This window comes from Protopterus annectens, chromosome 3.part1, assembly GCF_019279795.1.
Source record: "Protopterus annectens isolate FY-2018-M chromosome 3.part1, PAN1.0, whole genome shotgun sequence".
NCBI lineage: Eukaryota > Metazoa > Chordata > Ceratodontiformes > Protopteridae > Protopterus > Protopterus annectens.
The window spans coordinates 872,155,854-872,175,239 of NC_056732.1; positions in this window are offsets into that span (position 1 = coordinate 872,155,854).

The following is a 19,386-nucleotide window of genomic DNA, read 5'->3' on the forward strand; positions in this document are numbered from 1 at the left end:
TTCCTGGAAATGTGAGTCTAAGTACAAACATATAATAAATTCTTCTGGGCACCACTTGCTAATATGCTGGTAGGTAGAATATCAATTAGGCAGGCAGGGGTCGAAATCCGCAATGTTCTACCTTGTAAAATGCTGACAAATGTCATTGTCATGTGTTAGTAACCTGTCAAGCAATTATAGAATGTGGTTTATTAAGGTACGTGCATGTGAAAGATGCCACGCCTGTATATTCATCCACTAATTTGTACAGTGGCTGATAGGTTTTAACCCACCACTGTTGTCAGGTGTGTTATTCTCCACTGTGCATTTTTTACTCTTCAGTACTCTTCTAAATTGTTTTGTGAAATGCATGTATTCAGTATAGGTTCTTGTATGACTTCACTTGCTAATGCTCAAGTAAATAAAATATCACTGAGAAAAGGCAGGGTTTTAATGCAGGAAGGTGTAATTTTATACTCTTGCTGTCATGAATTCCAGTCTCCTGAATTGTATATTTCAATCATTTTTTGATGAGTGAGTTTATGGCATATTTTGCTAATAAACTGTTGTACTGAATATATGTTTAAAGCAAGTCAGGGCTTTAAATGAAGAATGTGCATTTTCTCTATCATGTGTACTGTTTACCTGAAATGTGTTGTTTAGTCATCTTTTCTGCACATGCTTTTGTGGCATTCCTTTTAATGCACTGTTCTGGTAAATATACAATCAAAAGACTGCAGGGGTTAAAACCAATATAGGTGCACTTTTTTTGCCCTCCTATTATATTCATACGTTCATAGGTGCATAGGTGTGTACTAGGCTAATGGCCATAGACCCTTTACAAGCCTAGCCCATAGAAGTGCCCTGGCATCGTGCCACCTGACGTTAGTTCCCAGTGCCTCTATCAAGTAGAGTCACTGGAGTGATCCCCGGGGTGAACTTTCTAATACCCATCCACTCATCAAGATTTCTCTTGAAGAAGGGCAGCGAGGTGCTCTTTTTGACATGCATTGAAAGTCTATTCCAGAGCATGAGCTGTCTCTGGGATATGAACCTGTCCCTCCAGCATATTCTGTTGATTGTGGTAATGAGGTTGAGGTCTCTGTAGGGTGTGGTGCAGAGGGACTGGGATTTCTTTGGATGTAGCATTTCGAACAGAGCTGGGTCAGACATGGCTTTGTAAATCAAGCAGAGATCACCTCTAAGTAGGTGACAAGAGACAGAGAATAGCTGGATCCATTTGAGTCTGTCCATGTAGGACATGTGTTTGATGCCTATGATCCTCTTCATGAGGTACTTTTGTGGCCTCTCCATCTGTTGCGGGTGTCTAGTGAGGTACATGCCAAATGTGGCATTATATTCAATAACTGGTCTAATGAGGGAAGAGTAGAAAGAGATGATGACCTCTATCTTCCTGAATGCACAACCTTTGGTAATGAAATGTGCCACATAGAAGGACTTTTTGAACACAGTGGCAATGTGGTGGTCAAAGGAGAGGTTGCTGTTAACCTGCATCCCCAGAAGTCTTATAATGGCTTCAGTGTTCAGTGGGTTCCCATCAATGTGGTAATTAGAGGGAACTGAGTTTTTACTAAAGTGGATGATGATGCATTTTTTGGCATTACGCTTAAGGCCATGGTTTCAACACCAGTCATTGGTCTCAGTGAGGCCTTTCTGTAGGATGTCTGCATCACTTGGGGGGTTAATAATGGTTCTCAGCTTGCAGTCATCTGTGAACCTGGTCAGCCAGAGTCCCTTTGTGTTGGCCTGGACTTCTGAGAAGTAGATGCCAAACAGGAGAGGACCCAGGACCGATTCCTGTGGGACTCCACTCATGAATGGTCGGCAGTCTGACTTGGAGCCCGCTACTTTCACACTGTGTATTCTGTCTGTGAGCCAATTTGTAACCCACCTAGTGATATAGGGGTTGATGCCTAGTTTGGTGGTTTTATCAATAATTCCCAAGTGAGCAATGGAATCAAAGGCCTTGGCCAGATCAAGGTAGGCTGTATGCACTGCCTTACCTTCATCCACAGCCCTGGTGACTGACTCAAAGAAGTCAATCAGGTTGAGCAGACATGAGCTCCCTTTCACAAAGCCAAATTGTGTGGGGTCCTGGGTTTGGAGATTTCCTATATCTTTATTAATCAGGTCCATGATGATGCACTCCATAGCATTTCATGTCAGACTTGTCAGGCTAATGGGGTGATAATTCCCAGGGTCTGTAGTTGCACCCCATTTATGGAGAGGGATGACTGTAGCAGTGCGCCATTCGGTAGGAAAAAAGCCTGAGGTGAGGCTGTGACTCAACAGGGCACACAGATGTGGTGCCAGTTCACTTTGTAGTTCATGTAAAACACAGCCAAAGATATTATCGGGTCCCATGGAAGCTGTATTCTTGGTCTTGGACAATGCAGCTTTAACCTGTGCTGCAGTAATGCTGGGTGCCTGGCATTCTTCCAGTATTGTGACTGGTCCTTTGTGTGGGGAGGGTAAAGTTGGCACTGAATCGGTTGGCCAGTATGTTGACAACATCTGTTGGTTGAGCATAGGAGCTACCATTGTGCAGTATCTCAGAGCAAATCTGGGTATTGCAGTGGAGGTTCTTGATATAGCTATAAAAGGCTTTGTGATTGTTTTTAGTGTCTGACGCAATTCTGCCTTCATAGCTGGCTTTAGAGGATTTGATGAGAGATCTCAACTTTTTGTTGAGGCTTTTCCTCAAAAGCCTAACAAATGTGTATGCTACCTTTTGAGTTACACCCATTTTATATGTATGGTCGACACTGAAACATTGAAATTCACTACACTGACATTTCAGTTTATCACTGAAACAACAAAAAACAAACAAAACAAAAAAAAATCAACACCCCCACACACCCAACAGTGGAGAAAATGGAAATCTCCTTACTCCACTGTCAGATTTCTTACTACTTACCAACAACTCACTCTGAACCCAACCCCCCCCAAACACGCACACATATAAAACATATTTAAACACAAACACAAGTAATCATTTAAAAGTTTTTCTACATTCATTAACCAAACGACTTCAATGTAATGTAGAAGAATGTTAAAACTGACTAAATGTACTCAAATGTAATGAGCAGCTCCCTACAAATGCATATACACACACACAACATTATATATATATATATATATATATATATATACACACACACACACACACAGATATATATATATATATATATATATATATATATATATATATATATATATATACACACACACACACACACACACACACACAGATATATATATATATATATATATATATATATATATATCTACACACACACACACACACACACACACACACACACTTATTTATTTATTTTTAATTTTAACATTTGTTTACCGGGAACATCAGACTATGATGGAGCCTATTTTCAGCGGTGGTCCAGATGTTGTGTTTTTTCCAAATGTGCTTTCCAGGCATCTTTTCTAAACTGCTTCTGAGGCATGTCCTGCTAATACAGTGGTCTAGAGTATATCAGTGACATAGGCAGGGGTTCAATTACATTCATAAGCATTTTGTGTTTTATATTGTCATCTGTTCAATTCCTCTGAAAGTCATCATTTCTATAATGAGTGTGTACGTTATGTGGGACAGGAAGAAGATTATCATTTTCTGACATAATTATCTTTTCAGATACTTCTGCAAGCTATTAAAATAGGCACTTGGGAGATATGATCCTAATGGACAAAATCACAGAAAATCCAAGATACATACCAGCTAATGAATTGCACAACTGAGCTAAGCTTCAATGTGCATTCCATTTTGAAATAAAACACAGTTAATGCCATTATTTAAACTTTTTTGATGAAGCTGTGTACTTATGCAGTGTTGCTTAATGTGATTGGGAGAATATTGTATGAAGTACAAGAGAACTGATCATTAATTAAAAAATAGCCGGTCACCCTGCGAAAATCATCGTCAGTTATAGTGTCACCCTTTTCGCAAAACTCTAAGCCTTGCCTGCCTATGTCTGGTGGGCATGTGGACTTGGGATTGGAGTAGCATTAATATAACCCACTTTGCTACAAATTACAAAGGCTAAGCAAACATTTCAATTCTTACTTCAAATGGGTGCAGAAAGTTTCCTGATGGACTGGAAAATAATTTGCAAGAAAAAAATATATGTGGAGGCTATTATATCAACTACAGTGAGTGCTGACATTAAAAGGATATAGCATTCTGATAATGGAATAATTGATAAACTCCAAGCATCCAAAAAGGGGGAAGCAATATTCAAATCAATTTCCAAGCCAACTAAATTTGTTGAGGCAAAGAAAAAGCTGTTTGAACCAATGACTGCTACCAACAATCCCAATATTTTAAAAGACAACATGCCACCAATGGAGGAAAACAGACTGAACTTGGTATCCTGGAGATTTCATTGAGAAATCCAGGAAGTGGAAGCCACTTAGATGGGGATACCTTCATTACCATCAACCAGTGTGGAATCTCAAAGTCCAACTACTTTAGACTGATTAAACACAATAGTTAAGGGTTAGGCAAAATTTTTAATTTCAAGCTATCAATCAAGTTATTTAAGAAAACTAAAGAAAACTTTCAAAAGACGTCTGCAGATGTTTTTTTTTTTTTGAGGGGGTGTTCATTGTGATCTTCAGATGCCTATGTTAGCATACATCTGTCAGCAAAGAAATGTTAATGTATAAGACAGTATGACTAAAACTATGGATCTTTGACATAATATAACATGTATAATGACTGGAGGTGAAGTTTAGGGCATGAAAAAGTGAGGTCATGTAAGTGATAAATGAACATATTAGACAGCTATATGATGATGATAAATTCACCAAAATAAATAGTAGTTGCCCGTACCTTACTACACAAAACTGCTGATGGTCATTCCCAATATTATTAAGAGTAGTTCAAAAAATAAATAAACTGCATGGTGCCAGTGAACACATTAGAGAAAGTAATGACTTAACCAGCGTGGGAAATTATGCACAGTTTCTGTCTAAAAAAATAACCAGAAAAACCAGGCTTGTGTCAGCTATTTCATGTCAAGGTGAGAATTTGTTTATTTCTTCACATATAGGTAATTCTGTGTATAATGTCCTTCTAGCTGCAGGATATATATGCCCAGCATTGAAAAAGGTACACTATTAAAGTCAAAGTGATGTTAAATATCCAGAAATATGTTGTCTGTTTCAAATGGCCAGTTGTTGATTTCCTAGTAACCAAAGCCTGACATCAGTTTGATTAGAAAGATTAATGAGGGTAACATGCTGCACTCATTCAGTCATACCTTTCTATAGGGGCTGCACCAAGGCACATTTCTAAACTTAGGAGAAGGTAATTTGTTTCATCTATTGAGCACCTTCAGCATCTACCCTGGGTAAATAATCCTTACTGTCAAAACTGAGCTGAGCTGATATGCCAGCAGTATATTAAATTTACTCATACAAATGAGAAGACAGCTGGGAGTTTTAGGTCATTAACAAGTCTCAATCCATTTTCCCACTGGTTCTCTGTGATATTACCTAGACCGCTCCCCTTCCATTTGTCAGTCATTTCTCATACCATCTTAGACAAGGGAAACATAAGCTTATACTATTCTCTTAACCAGTGCCTTTCCCAGCTTTGAACTTTGAGGAAGATCTGCATAGGGAAGGTTTGAGAAGGATCCAGAGTTGGTCTGTGGCCATAGATTCCTATTCTGACAGCTGTCCTAATCTGAAGATATTGCCACCAGATCACCTTAACTAGGGCATGATATTCCTTGAGTTTGTTAAAAATTAAGAGCTGTCTAGAGATATTGTTCTTGAGCTGTCTAGAGATATTGTTCTTGAGATCTTTCACAAAATGTTTTCCCCTTTAACACAATCCAACTGTGATGTCCCCTCCTCTGGGTCATTAATCAAAGATCCTGAATCCTCACTACTGACGCCAGTGAGGGACGTTCACTTGGAACAAAAATAGATATACATAGTTTTTCCAGATGCAGCTCTCTGCACCAAGCAAAATTTCCCTAAAGAGCACCCGGGGAACATAGTCAATCTATAGGCTGGGTTTCTCTCTCTGTCTCTCTCTCTCTCTCTCTCTCCAGACCTGCAGTAAGACTCTACTGGCACAGCTGTAGAGGTGAATCCTCAGCTGAGTGTCCAAGCCAAGTCCTCCACCACCCTCTCTGTGAAACCAGTGCTCTGTGTTCCTTTTTGAAGCAGCTGACACACGCACTCTTTGAGATTTCATTTGCACAAACATGCACGCACAAATGCATACACTCACACACACACACACACACACACACACACACACACACACACACACACACACACACACACGCACACACGCACACACACACACACACACACACACACACACACACACACACACACACACACACACACACACACACACCCCTGGAAAAGGCTGGCACAGATTTACTTGCTCTGCTACCCTTTGACCTGACTGTAAAGTACTTACTGCCACCAGACACCCCAATGCCAGCTACTCCAAGTATATTACAAGGTTAAAAAACAAAGAAGTAGGCTCAGACCGACACAATACACTTTATTAACTAAGTGCTTTCGTTTAGCTTAATACCAAACTTTCTCAGATACAAACAAAAAATATTTTTCAACTTATATAGTATATAGTTAAAATCAACCATGTGACTGTTTTCATGAATCACCTGACTCAATTAGAAATACTAGTCATATGATGTCAAAGAACGTTTTTAAAAATATAATACACACATTTCTTTAAAAGTTTATAAAAAAATGTTTATCTTTCTAAATTCCTCAATTTTAATATACATGCTAAAGAACAAATGTCATTTAATCCGGTTAAAATATAGGAACGGCACCATAGTTGCCAGGATAATTCACTGGATTCCAACCATAATGAAACTGGTCCTTCCCTCTCATCTTTTTGTTCCTGGTCAATTACTCTAAACTTAAATGAGTGCCCGGGTAATATTTAACATGGTTTGCTAAAGCATTATCACGCTTCTCTTTTTTATAGCATATAAATGGTTTGTATAGTCTTTCTTTTGACTTTCTGTCCATTTTACCTGTATAAAAGCATGGACATGATTGACATCAAGCTAAATAGACTATACTAGAAGAATTACAATTAAACCTACTTTTTGATTCATATTTTTTATTCCTTATAGCAAAAATCTACCTATATCAATATGTTTACAATAGGGGCATGCCTCGCACTAGAACATTCCTTTTTATTCTAGTAGTAACTGGTTTCTGAAAATCTAATAAATTCTTAAGATTCATACCCCTTCTAAAAACAAATTTGGGGATAATACCATTATATTTACTAAAAACAGTATCAGATACCAATAAGGGCCAATTTTTCAAAATTATATTTTTTATAGCCAATGCATCTGAGCTAAGTGTAGTAATAAATAATAAATTGCTGGAAAACAAATTAATACTTAGTTCTCTATCAACACTAATATCCTCAAAATTAGTGTCTTGAGTATCCGGGTCATGTAATATTGCCCTGTAGGTACCTGCTAAACGCTTATTTACCACTTCCATTTTTAGATTTTCAACAAATTCATATGGGTAACCTGTTTTTTAAACATAAATGTTAAAGTTTCACATTCAACTAAAAAGTCAGCTTCTGAGGACACCATTCTGGCCGCCCGGGCAAATTGGCCTTTCACAACAGACTTTTTTTGTTGTGCCGGATGTTCACTTGTAAAATGTAAAAAAGTATTTGAAAATGTAGGCTTCCTATAAATTTTTGCCCTATAACCATTAGATATTTCATTTTTTAAATAGATCAACATCTAAATAGGAAATCCTTTATGTCTCAAATCGGTAAGTGAATTTTAAAAAAGTAGTGGTTTTATTTAAATATGTAATAAATAATTCAGCCTCTAAAATATCACCACTAAACCAAATAACAATATCATCTAAAAACCATGTATAAAATGCAATCATGCCCAAAAAATTATTATTATTGAAGATATATTTGCTTTCCCATTTTGCCATGACAAGATTTGCATAACTATCTCCACATGGGGGAGTCCATGGCAACACCCTTTCTCTGCAAGTAAATTTTCTTATCAAAAAGAAAAAAAATATTATTTAAAATAATACCTAATAATTCTTCTATCATAAAACTCTCATTATTAGAGGCACCTCCATCTTTTAACTTAAAGCATACCCACTCTACACCAATATCATGTGGTATACATGTATACAAATCATTAACATCAATCGTTAAAAAAATTATATCACTCAAAATATGTTATTTGATTCATATTCCTAAGGAAAGACCAAGAATCTTTACATATTTGTATTTCTTTTGCCACATATTTCTTAAATACACTATCTACATATTTAGCTATAGGATATGTTAAAGATTGTTTACTATTCACAATGGGTCTAAAAGGGGGGTTATTTAAATCTATGTGAATCTTTGGAATCCCAAAGATCATGGGGGTTTTAGGTGCAGGCATCGAGAAGTAGTTATTTAGATGTACATCAATTCTACAATCAATAAATAAATCATTAACATACATTCTAATTATGTTGTAAGCAGCACTCATTTAATTTATAGAAACTATTGCATAATTATTATCATCTGACAAATATATCTTCCATGCACCTTACATACTCCCCCTGTTTACATAAACACTAACCTCCCCCGTCAGGTTTCATAATCCGCGACCCACTAAATTTTAGACTATTCAAAATATCCAATTTGTTGCATGAAATATTATTAGATCTACTTATTCATTTATATTCAAATGTCTTTCTTATGTCCAATTCTTAAGAATCTATTAGATTTTCAGAAACCAGTTACTACTAGAATAAAAGGAATGTTCAATTGTGAGGCATGCCCCTATTGTAAACATATTGATATAGGTAGTTGTTTTTCTATAAGGAATAAAAAATATGAGTCAAAAAGTAGGTTTAATTGTAACTCTTCTAGTATAGTCTATTTAGCTAGATGTCAATCATGGCCATGCTTTTATATAGGTAAAATGAACAGAAAGTTAAAAGAAAGGCTATATGAACATTTTTATTCTATAAAAAAAGAGAAGCTTGATAATGCTTTAGCAAACCATGTTAAATCTTACCCGGGGCACTCATTTAAGTTTAGGTTACTTGACCAGGTACAAAAAGATGAGAGGGGAGGACTAGTTTCATTAAGGTTGGAATCCAATGAATTATCTTGGCAACTACGGTGCCATTCCTATATTTTACCCAGATTAAATTACATTTGTTCTTTAGCATGTATATTAAAATTGAGGAATTTAGAAAGATAAAATATTTTTTATAAACTTTTAAAGAAATGTTTGTGTTATATTTTAAATGTTCTTTGATATCATATGATTAGTATTTCTAATTGAGTCAGGTGATTCATGAAAACAGTCACATGGTTGATTGTAACTATTTATTTGGAAAAATTATATTTGTTTGTAGCTGAGGAAGTTTGGTATTAAGCAAACAAAAGCACGTAGTTAATAAAGTGTACTGTGTCGGTCTGAGCCTGTTTCTTTGTTTTTTGTCAGTTTGGAGCTTATTTTTTCTCTCTTACAAGGTTACCCAGTTATACTAAGTGAAATTAATGCTAATACAAATGGCAATGACCAAACAGCAAGGCTTTCAGGAGCAGCCACAGTGTCACCAAATAAATATAAGTACTCTCAAAGGTTAAAATATTCTCTAAATGACCCACCACAATGAAACATTTAAATATATTTAATAATAAATAATAATAGAACATGAAATTAGTAAATATCTGTTTACAATAAATGCCAGACTTTCAGTCACAGGAAATATTAAAATAACACAGATGAATAGATTCACACAGATACAGAAAATCAGTACTTAACTAATCTCACTATATTTTCCTGACTGATCCAAAGAATTACTATTGCCTGGTTACTTACTAATGCAAGGCAATATGAAGTAGGCAATAGATCTTTCTTTGTCAGGTTAAATAAACAGACTGCCCTGAGACTTCTATCTCATCTAGTATTAAAAAATAATGATATCACATACATCTGGTCAGCAGATGTTGGTTCCCACACTATCCCCTTTACTAGAGACTGCCAGGATTTAGCACAGATATGTTACCTTACACACCTAAAGCTTTGCTAAGATATATTGCAGCTCCTGGAAGTCACAAAGCAATTTCAAACATCTACCCTTCCAGAACAGCAATTAGTTCACCCCCAAGTACAATACAGAAGCCTTCCTAGTACAGACTTTTTGTCTCTGGCTGCATATAGTCCTGTAAGATTCAATCATTATGACCAAATTCTTTTTAATTTCAGGATCTTTTTCTAAAGTTTGCTTGGGCTGAGCTTAACCTCTTCTCTTCTAGTATCCTCTGTTACAATATTAATTTTAACAGTTATGATACAGTCTGACATAGAGGTGTATTTCTTTTTTCTGTCCAGCAGGACCTACTGCTGGTACATTTTTTAGAAAAAGCAGCTTTACAAATGCATTTTCAACACAAACACCTGTACCAATCAGTTTGATATACAAATGACATATAATTCTTTACAAAACCCCAGCTAGCTATGCATATGCTACACATCCACTGCCCTATGTCTACTGGCATAGCTGTCAATACTTCACATTATCATACCACCCACCAAAACTTCCTGGCTTATTGCAAACAGGAGATTATGCTATATTGGGGGAGGAAGTACAAGCCTGCATTATATGCTATTATTGATCCATTGGTATGTTTCCAGCTAGAACTCTGGTCTCCTGGAATACCATTCATTGAAAGAGGGTTTTAGTTTGATGTAGAGACCATTGGATAACATTTCACTGGGTAACCAGATTGGCACTGTCTTAAAGTGAGCCGTTTTATAATACCACTCCACAATTGATATTCTGTAAGCATATATCTCAGGTAAACTAAAGCATCCCCACTTCACTGGAACTGCTAACATTCTGCAGCTTATGTGTTGGTGTTTGCCCTACCATAAAAAACATTCTCAGGATGGTCTGGCACTTATGGTGAAAATTAGAATGTTTTGTGTGAGGAATGTATCTTAGAAGAAATAGAATTTATGTAGCACATGCATGCATTTATTTTTACTGCTTGAATGCTGTTGAAAAATAAGAGTGAAAGCATGGCCAAATATGTTAAGTTGTCTTTTTTATCCTGTTATGTGGGGGCAGTGTTTATTTCCACTAACTTTTCAGGGTGCAGCATCATTAGTATTCCCAAATAAACATGCCCAGTTACAATTCTGAGAGATATCTGAGAGTTTTTGAAAAGGGTCTTATACAGTGCTGCACTCAGGGGGAAGATAAATTTTGAAGAATCAAATCTAACTTCTGCATACATAGAGGCTTGTTGATAGTAATTTATTATTTGGTTTATCTGGAGACTTGGATCTTGATTCCAAATAAGACAATCATTAGTAAACAGTAATGTTAGTGTGACCATAATACCTTGCAGCTGGAGTCCACATTTTTGAAAATGTGCTTGAAGGCAGAGATCAAGCGCATATGCTGAATGGAGAAAGTACTAGGAGGTAAGTGCATAACATTGCCAGGTGATACATTGGAGGAATCTTTATGGGATAGTACCTCGATCATGTAAACCTGGGCAGTAGGTGTGATGCCCGTGCACTGGCCCAACAATCAAGGAGCCTCAATCCTCACCACTAACACCAGTGAAGGGTGTCCATATAGGGAAAGGATAATAAATACACACACAGTAAAGCACAATTTCCCTTAAGAGCACACAGGATCACAGTCAATCTGGGGCTGATTTCTCCCTTTCTCTCCAGGTCCCCAATAAGACTCCCCACTGGCACAGCTATAGGGTCCAGATCTCAGTGTAGTGGGCAAGCTAAAACCTTCAGAACCCTTTCTGTCCAACTAATGCTTCATGTCCCTGCCCGAGTAGCTGACACACACACACACACACACACACACACACACACACACACACACACACACACACACACACACACACACAATGAAACATTTAAATATATTTAATAATAAATAATAATAGAACATGAAATTAGTAAATATCTGTTTACAGTAAATGCCAGACTTTCAGTCACAGGAAATATTAAAATAACACAGATGAATAGATTCACACAGATACATAAAATCAGTACTTAACTAATCTCATTATATTTTCCTGATTGATCCAAAGAATTAGTATTGCCTGGTTACTTACTAATGCAAGGCAATATGAAGTAGGCAATAGATCTTTCTTTGTCAGGTTAAATAAACAGACTGCCCTGAGACTTCTATCTCATCTAGTATTAAAACATAATGATGTCACATATATCTGGTCAGCAGATTTTGGTTCTCATACTATCCCCTTTACTAGAGACTGCCAGGATTTAGCACAGATATGTTACCTTACACACCTAAAGCTTTGCTAAGATATATTGCAGCTCCTGGAAGTCATAAAGCAATTTCAAACATCTACCCTTCCAGAACAGCAATTAGTTCACCCCCAAGTACAATACAGAAGCCTTCCTAGTACAGACTTTTTGTCTCTGGCTGCATATAGTCCTGTGAGATTCAATCATTATGACCTAAATTCTTTTTAATTTCAGGATCTTTTTCTAAAGTTTGTTTGGGCTGAGCTTAACCTCTTCTCTTCTAGTATCCTCTCAATATTAATTTCAACAGTTATGATACAGTCTGACATAGAGGTGTATTTCTTTTTTCTGTCCAGCAGGACCTACTGCTGGTACATTTTTTTAGAACAAGCAGCTTTACTAATGCATTTTCAACACAAACACCTGTACCAATCAGTTTGATATACAAATGACATATAATTCTTTACAAAACCCCAGCTAGCAATGCATATGCTACACATCCACTGCCCTATGTCTACTGGCATAGCTGGCAATATGTCACATTATCATACCACCCACCAAAACTTCCTGGCTTATTGCAAACAGGAGATTATGCTATATTGGGGGAGGAGGTACAAGCCTGCATTATATGCTATTATTGATCCATTGGTATGTTTCCAGCTAGAACTCTAGTCTCCTGGAATACCATTCATTGAAAGAGGGTTTTAGTTTGATGTAGAGACCATTGAATAACATTTCACTGGGTAACCAGATTGGCACTGTCTTAAAGTGAGCCATTTTATAATACCACTCCACAATTGATATTCTGTAAACATATATCTCAGGTAAACTAAAGCATCCCAACTTCACTGGAACTGCTAACATTCTGCAGCTTATGTGTTGGTGTTTGCCCTACCATAAGAAATTTCTCAGGATGGTCTGGCACTTATGGTGAAAATTAGAATGTTTTGTGTGAGGAATGTATCTTAGAAGAAATATAATTTATGTAGCACATGCATGCATTTATTTTTACTGCTTGAATGCTGTTGAAAAATAAGAGTGAAAGCATGGCCAGATATGTTAAGTTGTCTTTTTTATCCTGTTATGTGGGGGCAGTGTTTATTTCCACTAACTTTTCAGGGTGCAGCATCATTAGTATTCCCAAATAAACATGTCCAGTTACAATCCTGAGAGATATCTTAGAGTTTTTGAAAAGGGTCTTATACAGTGCTGCACTCAGGGGGAAGATAAATTTTGAAGAATCAAATCTAACGTCTGCATACATAGAGGCTTGTTGATAGTAATTTATTATTTGGTTTATCTGGAGACTTGGATCCTGATTCCAAATAAGACAATCATTAGTGAACGGTAATGTTAGTGTGACCATAAAACCTTGCAGCTGGAGTCCACAGTTTTGAAAATGTGCTTGAAGGCAGAGATCAAGCGCATATGCTGAATGGAGAAAGTGCTAGGAGGTAAGTGCATAACATTGCCAGGTGATACATTGGAGGAATCTTTATGGGATAGTACCTCGATCATGTAAACCTGGGCAGTAGGTGTGATGCCCGTGCACTGGCCCAGCAATCAAGGAGCCTCAATCCTCACCACTAACACCAGTGAAGGGTGTCCATATAGGGAAAGGATAATAAATACACACACAGTAAAGCACAATTTCCCTTAAGAGCACACAGGATCACAGTCAGTCTGGGGCTGATTTCTCCCTTTCTCTCCAGGTCCCCAATAAGACTCCCCACTGGCACAGCTATAGGGTCTAGATCTCAGTGTAGTGGGCAAGCTAAAACCTTCAGAACCCTTTCTGTCCAACTAATGCTTCATGTCCTTGCCCGAGTAGCTGACACACACACACACACACACACACACACACACACACACACACACACACACACACACACACACACACACACACACTTTGAGATAAGAGTTAAATGCAACCACACAGACACTCCTGGGGAAGGCTGGCACAGGTTCTCCAGCTGTGTCCCTTTAAACCAGACTATATGGTAGAATCACTGACATCACTCAGCTAATATTTATCAGCTATTCAAAGGCCTTTATGAAAGGGTGTCCAATTACACTGTGCAATATTATTATCCAAATGGTAAGTGAGACCAACCAGTCAAGACTTATTTGGAGTGACTTGGTACAGTATCACTATATACATGCAATGTACTCTTAGAGCTTAAATTATGTCTAAACAAAACAGCCATAGTTGAAAGGTTTAAAAATATTTAACAATAAATAATACAAACACAAGACAATACTTCTTACTACACAGTGCTAGTCAAGAGTTCAGAGATCACAGATAAATTCTTCAAAGAATACAGTAGAAAAGTTCTGACATCACAGAAAAGCAAACTAGTCTAATCTTCCTATTTCCTAGCTATATATAAGAGAAAACACAGTTCTAAAATACTACTTACATATAGACACAGGCAGAGTGGTGAGTTGGATGGTCTCAAGACAAATGTTCCAATCCTCTCATTCTTTATGTCCTTAAATTGATGACACAGTATCACTGATTCATTTCAGATTACATAATTTCTTTATGGTTCCCAGGCTAACAGACTCTCAGAGGTTAATAGCCCTTTTGATCTTGAAGCCTGTCAGGAATGCAAATTCTAGTCATTAACTCTGGCCTCAAAACAATAGGCAGACTGCCTTTATCTAGACATCTTGGATCCGAGTTTTGAAATCAAAGAATTGACTCATCAGCTTTGTTACAGCAGAGTGCACTGTTGTTACATTTTTGCAGTTCCACATTTAACACCATTTTTTCCCATTTAAGAGAACAAGCCCATGGCTTATATTAATATTTACAAATGACAGAATCATCTACCAAATTCTGTCTGGCTAAGCTGGCAGCCTTCACCTATCTTCACAGTATGGTATGCATACAAGAGCTTGCACTAGTTCATAAATGCTGTAGGAAGATCTATCCACTCTATGCACAACAAAAGGAACTCCCAAAGACAGAATTTAAAGCCTTAATAAAGTTGATTAGTAGAGCTTCTGCCAGGGATGGCTTTTTCATAAAATGGTCAATGCATTAAGCCATAACTGAATAAAGTCTTAGCAGCATGGCCATCCCTTAGTAAACTTCAAATGGTTATCATCAATAATTTCAAATATTACTCATTCCAGTCTTTTTGATAGGTATTTAGCAAATATTTCAAGGTCTGATTACTACAAGAAGATTGGGCAGTAGTTTGCTGAGACTGGACAGCAGTTAGCTGGGTCTGTGTTTTCAAGAAAGGGCTTGGGGAGCATGTTGACCTTTGCACATGCCACCACACTGGGAAAGTTCTGTTGAAGAATCATCCACTTAGTGAAAGGAAGGATGGGTTCAAATAACTCGTGCCTCAGAGCTTAATAAAAATCTGGGTCTTTTCCTCTAGGCAGGGAGTTTGTAGCTTTGAGAATATCAGTATGGGAAATTCTTTTGCTAATTATCTTTTTTTTCCTCAGATTATTAATGAAAACACACTCCTGATAAGAAAGTATTTAGGTTATGGTGATCTGCCATATTAATGGTTTTAGTGTACTGACAGTGTTCTGTCAGAACTGTATTTATACCTAATGTATCTGCGGGTGACTGCCCTTGTCCAGATGGCAACAACTGACATTTCATCAATTCTCTTGAAAGGATTTTGTTTGATGTTATCACCTTCACCAAGAAGAACAGAAACCACCTCTCCCAACTGGCTGCCATATTCACATTGATGCGTTGAATGTGTTGTCTTTTGCTTCATTTGTTCATATCTGCTTTTAGTTTGAGTAATCTCTCCTTGCTTTTTGTTTGGAGATCCCTTGTTAATCTTTCTCTTTTATGTTTCTCCTTAGCCCCACAGATAAACTTCATAATCAAGAGGCTATATTGCCTTTTGAAACTGCCCAGACCCAGGTGTGAGGAGATGCCATGTAATTATTTTGTTTCTAGTACTCTCTGATCCATTCTTTTATTGCCTCAATAGATTGTTTATCTTTTAAAAGGAGTGGAATAAAATGGCACTGCTTGAATACCAGGGAAGGGTGGGTGGGGGTGACGACTGAATAGCAAACTCCCTGATCCATCTAGTTGAACTGTGACTAGCAAGCCACAAATCTAGTCTGCTGTCTACCCCCCCCCCCCCACACACACACACACTGCCTGTATAAGTATAATCATTCTGGTTTGGGTCGGTGTACTCTCTACATGTTCAGCCAATAAAGTTTCTGCACCAATTTTTTAATATCCCCTGATATTTTCAGCAGGATCTTTGTCCCCAAGAGGTTATGGTTGATCCATGAATGAAGAACCATGTTAAGGTTGTCTCCTACTGATATTAAACATGCATTATCTTTTGTTTTATTCAACAAGATGACAAGTCTCCATTTGTCTTTTTGTGGCACATGAGACATACCACTTTCTGGGCCATTTAGAAAATATAACATTGGCCTGGTTTTTTTTCTTAATGTTTACTTCTTGCAGAAATGTAAAACTTATATCATCCAGTATACTATTTTGAAGAATCGCTTTGTTATAAAATGGGGTTGGCATCCCTTTAAGATTTCAGCTTATCCCCTTAGTTGAGTAAGTAAATCACCTGAGTCTGAGTTCTTAGAAAGCAAAGAGCAATCTTGGTTTGGCTTCATGGCACACTTTTGGCAAACCTACAATTTTATCACTTTGGATCCTCAAGCAAGGAGAAGAAAAAAAAGCAACCACTAATGGGCTTGGTAGTGATGGAAAAGAAGACCAACAGAAGGAAGGACACAACAATAAGTTTTAAACTGCAGTAGCAGGTAGTTATTCCCCCTTTTATGGTAATAGTTAAAAGCAGAGATCAAAGATCAAATAACTGCCATTAAACATACTACAGTTGCATCACTACTGTTCAAACTTATATTTACATCTAAACTATCTCCTGTTTGGCATTAGTTAAAATCAAATGTTAAGGATGCACGGGAAAGAAAATAATTATCAGAATATCCAGCTTCCCTTTATCAACTAACAATTATGCAATGTACAAGACCAGTTTGTGTTAGAGCATAAAACATTAAGCTTAGCTGCAATAGCAGGTATCCTTCTGGTCTCATTGACAGTAGGCATGGTTCCCCCAAAGAACAATAATTGTCACAAAGACTGGATACAAGTTAAAAAGTTGTTACTAGAACCCTAGTTATCATATCTTCTTTTTACCTACTGAGACAGTTCATTACTGAGAAAACTCACTAGTAGTCATAGCATGACATACTCTGGCAGTGGGCGGGAATGGTATGTTTTCAGGTGCTGGCTAGCTGAACATTCCTCCAGGATTTAGCTACGGTGGCCAGCTGTTCTAGTAGCATCTCACAAGAAGTAAACGTCTGGTCACCATCTTCAACAATAGTGCTGGAAACAACCGCCTGTTAGAGTGTGTTATATCTTTTGGTAGTGTGAATGGGTTTAGACATCAGTATTGCTCTTGGTTGAAAGACTTTGACCCTCTGTTTCCCATGTTCTTCCTTTTCTTTTTGATGATGGCGGACTTAGTGAGGGAACAATAGTTGAGATGTCCCTTTTCCTTGGTAATAGAAGTCCCAGTGGATGATTTCTTGAGTGTGCCTGCAGATGTTTAGGCTAAACCCTTGTAGTTTGTGATGTACTTACTCTGATTCAGGAAAGGAAACCTTGATAGTGCCCTTCATTGAAGTGTAAAGTTGCAGGATACCTTAACTGCACTTTGTATTTCAGTTCTATTCACTTTCTCAAGTAGGGTGCCAAAACATTTGTCTTATTATAGAGGGTTGTACTTTAGCCAGACCCTGCCCATACAAGATATCCTGCAATCATGAAATTATTTCCCAGTTCTCAGACTTTCTGCAGGATTGCATCATGAATGATATAACCCAAGCAACTCACAGTGAAGTGCCTTTGTCTGCTGATAACGCTAGTATGGGAGAGGATCCTATTTCCCCTTTCGATTATGAGAGGGGTTGCATCGCCAAACATTTTAGTAAGTGTGAGCCTGACAGACTGAGATTAGAAATCTGCTTGCTCCGGCAGGCCAATGAATCTTATATTGTTGCACCTTGCCCATTGCTCAAGGTTTTCTAGCTTAGAATCCATCCTAAGCATCTTGGAATGGAGATTTTGTATTTCCCAGGAATGGAGTCACTACAGCTCTTTGCCTTTGAAGCTTAATTTGTTGTTGCTGAAATGCCCCTTATAAGGCTGTTGTTCTCTGTGTTTATAAGTTATGTTCCTGATGTGTTGGATGTCAATAGCGCTGCTTTTCATTATATCCAAGTGGGCCTCTTAATAAACTCAGATGGCCTGTAGTTCCTCTAAAACCATGGGTGGATCTGCCACTATAAGTGCAATACCCTCGCAAGTACGGCAAGTGCAATGGCCCAATAAACCCCATAGAAAGTTCAAAAACAAGGGCCAGCACAGCAGTGTAGTAATCCAAACAGTTTTAATGGCTCATAGGCACATAAACAGATCGGTAAAGCACAATAAGTCTAGGATGAATAAAAACCCAAAACCCAAAAGAGTACAGACCAGTTTCGGCTGTATTAGCCTTCCTCAGTGTAAAACCAGAATATACAAACCACAAATATTTATACAAAATCAATCAGTAGATAAGCATTCCCATTGGTCACCTAAAGATGCTCATTTAATCTAGGTGGAAAAAACCCACCCAACTTAATTATCCACTTTTTCTCCTTAGAGTTAAGAATGGAATGCCAACCAGACTTGTTATTTCTGTCCCCATTAATTTTATCAATTACAGTGAACCTAAAGAAGGCACTATTGTGTTTCAATATGTGTTTATAAAGGGTGTTAGACTGTCTTTTATTCCTGATGTCGCTGACATGTTCAGTGATCTGTAACCGTAAGGGTCTGGAAGTTTGCCACACATATAAAGCAGAAGATGAACATGTGGTGAGATAAATCACCCAATCGAAGCTGCAATTAGCTAAAAACCTGATGTCAAAAACTGAAGCAGTATTTTTGCTGGTAAATTCTTTGGATTTCATAACCCTTGGACAATGTGAACAGTGCCCACAGGGAATACATCCATATAATCTATCCCCT